The sequence below is a fragment of the Aptenodytes forsteri genome, unplaced genomic scaffold (genome assembly GCF_000699145.1).
Source record: "Aptenodytes forsteri isolate BGI_AS27 unplaced genomic scaffold, ASM69914v1 Scaffold291, whole genome shotgun sequence".
NCBI lineage: Eukaryota > Metazoa > Chordata > Aves > Sphenisciformes > Spheniscidae > Aptenodytes > Aptenodytes forsteri.
In genome coordinates this window covers 155,128-158,932 of record NW_008795401.1, presented here as the reverse complement: position 1 = coordinate 158,932, position 3,805 = coordinate 155,128, and the positions used below count along the sequence as shown (strand labels likewise).

At 39.0% G+C, this 3,805-nt stretch overlaps 1 protein-coding gene across 1 annotated transcript in view; it reads left to right on the top strand.

The window, feature by feature from the left end:
- GABBR2 (gamma-aminobutyric acid type B receptor subunit 2) overlaps positions 1–3,805 on the top strand; it is a 262,847-nt gene that overhangs the window by 147,829 nt on the left and 111,213 nt on the right. The window lies entirely within an intron of this gene.

The window sequence follows — 3,805 nt, the reverse complement described above, 5'->3', positions numbered from 1 at the left end:
CATTTTTTATTGTCTTTTACGGCAGTAGCCAGATTAAGTTCTGTTGTGATGTCATTAACGTTACCATTCTCCCTGGTTTATGCCTGAAGTCCTGTAACTGTTGCAGTAGGGTATTCTGCTGCTTGAGTTTATTGCTATTATCTGTAATTATAAATCAGGCTTCAGAATTGTTAATTTATTTCTCATCCTTATGGCCTTTTTAAGTTCTGTTGTGATGTCATTAACGTTACCATTCTCCCTGGTTTATGCCTGAAGTCCTGTAACTGTTGCAGTAGGGTATTCTGCTGCTTGAGTTTATTGCTATTATCTGTAATTATAAATCAGGCTTCAGAATTGTTAATTTATTTCTCATCTGTATGGCCTTCTATTATTTGTGTGTAATGGAAAAAGAATTACAGTGGAGGAGAGAGAAAATTAAATACGGTGTTGTCTTTCCTTTTATGTCAGGCAGAGACTCTAGCACAGTAGGATAAAATTCCATCACAGTACCTGCTGCACAATTGAAACCACAGCCATGAAATAGCTTTCATGTCTGTCCCTGGCATCCTGCATTTGAGTGGATCCAGTCATGTTTCATAACTGGAAAAATGCTTATTGATATTAAGTTCATTTTGTATTTTAATGCTGATTATTTCTGAAGATTGATTTTAGCAGCTTGCCTCCACTTTCCAGGCTTCAGTATCCACTGTGCTGTACAGGAATCTCAGAAACAGGAGGTGTTAGCATCAGAATAGGAACAGGGAGAAAGTATTTATTTCATGTCACCCTGGAAAAATAACATACCCTAAAACTGTTAAATTAAGGAATATGTCGGTCTTTGGCAGAGAATCAGATGGAATTAGTGTGGACTTCAGCAGAGTGAACTTACGCTTACTATGTGGGTCTAACAAACATTTCTGTAATGGCATTGATCAGTGAGGTTAATTTTGCATGAACAGTTCTGAATTAAGCCTCAAGAGCGATTTATACCTGGAGTGAATTTTTCTTTGTTAGCATGGCTGAGGTAGGGCAGATAGTAAAAGTATTGGGGGCAGGGCAGAATTTTTAATAAAGTAGCTTATTGTTAATCTAGAATAGTGCTTTAAAAGCACATTTAATTTTATAAAGGGAGGTGGAGGGGCAGAGGTTTAGTGTGCAGTGGAATACCTAACGCTATAAAGATTTCTGTTCCTGAGAAATGCTTTTGAATGTTCCATTGAATTTGGCTTGGTCTTAATTTTGAACTTTTGAAAATTTGCTTTTGGCCATTATCTATAATTGGTTGATTTGAGGGAGTTCAATAAGCTAGCAAAATGCATAGTCAGGGAACTATATATATGTATATACATATGCACACACATGCATGTGCTCACAACCCCACCTGACTGTTGACAGATCTCATTTTTTTCCACACTTATCCCCATGGGTTATGAATGTGAACTACTCTGAACTTAATGCCTTGTGTTTCCTTTTGATTTTTCAGAACTTGCTTCCTGTTACAGGGTTTCTTGTGTAGCACAAGAAAGAAAAATACTTGGGTCTGGCTGTGTGCAAGACCTCCTACATGTCTGCTTTTCCTAAACCTTGAATCTGAGCTTCCCCCAGTGGAGATAAACATGGTGAATCTCTTACTTCCTTACTTCCTCCTGACTTCCAGTGCATTTTATCCAACACAGATGAGCAACTGAGAGTGGTACGGTGGGTTGGTGAAATAATTTGCTCTCTATGTGGCCAATTCATTTAGGAGACTCCTCAAAATAGAGCGATGCTGAAGTAAGCCATCAGCAAGTTTGCACAAGGTCATAAATAAGGTTTGCTCATTAGGAAAATTCAGTGCAAATGTTCTCATCTGCCAACAATGTAAAACTGCATACAGAAGGAAATCCTAAGTTTTTAAAGTGAGAACTGAGATTAACTGTGACATTTCAAGATTAGCCCTCAGGCTAATCAGCAGCTGACGATTTAATAGACATAGTAGGTGGCAAATAACAAAGGCTTTAGTCTAAAGTTGTAGAACACTTATTACTGCATCTGTCATTCTAATAGGTGGATGTTTGATGAAAATAAATGAACAACATACATTTACAGAAAAGCTAGTGAAACATTTTCTAAGATCTGGCTAACATCTCTTAGCTTCCTCTGCTCTATATTGAATTTTGTCTGTATCTAGACAGTGTTTAACATAATACAGAATATGCCCTAGAAGCTGCTTTGTTGCTACTCTGGGTACAAAGAGTGGAAGTCCCTACAAACAATAAAGAAACAAAGCTCTAGTGAAGGTGATTGCGTTGGCTAAGTGGTGGTACAGGTTTGTGCTTCACAGGATAGTTCTCCTTCAAGCTTCTGAAGAAACAAAGCACATTTCAGTAGTTCCACTGCCCTGTTTTTTCTGGTGTGCTTTGTTTTGTAGCTGCCTGCTTCCAATCCACCTTTGTTTTATCTGTTTTAGATTTGTTTTCTCTTCTTCTGTTTTTCCTTTCTGTATTCTTTGAAGTTGAATGATGAAAGACTAAAGAAAAAATAAAATTTACCAAATTTGGAAGCTCTGTCCTGCTCCATATCAGCAGTTAAGCTGGGAGAGGGTATCAGTGGTTTTAAAGAGAGTTTTCAAAATAGTTTCTTCCTCTGCCAGTTGGTTTTATCCGAGGTTGGTACAGAGGGCCATTTAAAAAAAAAAAAAAGGTACTAGAAGAGGGGACAGCCTAATCATGCTGGACAAGCAACATAGGAACTATGGGTTCTGGTATCTCTTGCATAAGTAGGAGATTGTTTTTCCTGATGGTTAGATGGCCTTTTGTGTTCTATTCAGGCAGAAGTACTAGGTAGGTAAGGTGTTCCTTTGCCACCCCCCCAGCATGTAGTAGAAAAAGAAGGAAGAATGTTATGTACCTTCTTTCATTGCGGTAAAGCCCTGTGCCTCGCTTCACCAAGTTCTTTTTGACAAGAGATAGGAAATGTTTTTCATATGCCTTTTGAAAAAGGGTGATAGGATAAAATCTTACAGCCACTTATGGAGAAGTGGCCCTCTTGCAGTAAGTGTATCAATGAAATATCATCTCTGAAAAATAATAGAAAACGTGGAGTAGCTCCATCCACCTATACCGTGGCTTCAAACCATGTCGGTATGTTATGATCAAAGGCAGATGACACATCATCTGTGTCAGAGATGACGCATCAGCATGGATCTCTAGTGGTGATCCCATATCAGCAAGAGAATATGCACAACATGTCTCTGTTCTCCATATACAAGCCTGTGGAAAAGAGTTAAAGATTCGCAATATATGCTATAAGAACTGTTTTGACAGAGTCTCTCCTGCAATTATAATCCAAAATGGAAAATGTGGTGCAAGGTGTGTGGTGTTCACAATGTTGCAATTTTCTAATTTTCTGTTTGTGAAATTTAGCCATTTCTTTCACTGAAACTGCAGCTGTAACCTCCCAGGGAAGGACTAGAACATTGCTATCAAGGGAGGTGCAGAAGGAAAGTGGAGCGTGATGGAGAAGGGAAAGTCTCAGGTGTTTTAATTGTCCTGGGACCTGATGCAGTTCTTGGTAGCTGTGGTAGCACATAATGTGTCAATTAATACAGTAGCCTAGCAAACAACTGTCTTGAATGCTATTACTACATAGCACAGGTTAAAATTTTTTCAAGTCTCTTTCAAGTATTATTGCCTGTAAAGGAAGACTGCTCCTTCCCCAAGAGAGAGATGTCTTGAGTGCAGAGGGGACAGAGGAAGAGTCAGCAGGGTCTGGATGTGGAGGCCCTGAGAGAGGATTTCAATCCATAGCTATGTCCCTACCACCCCCCCACCCCCCCTTTTTTATT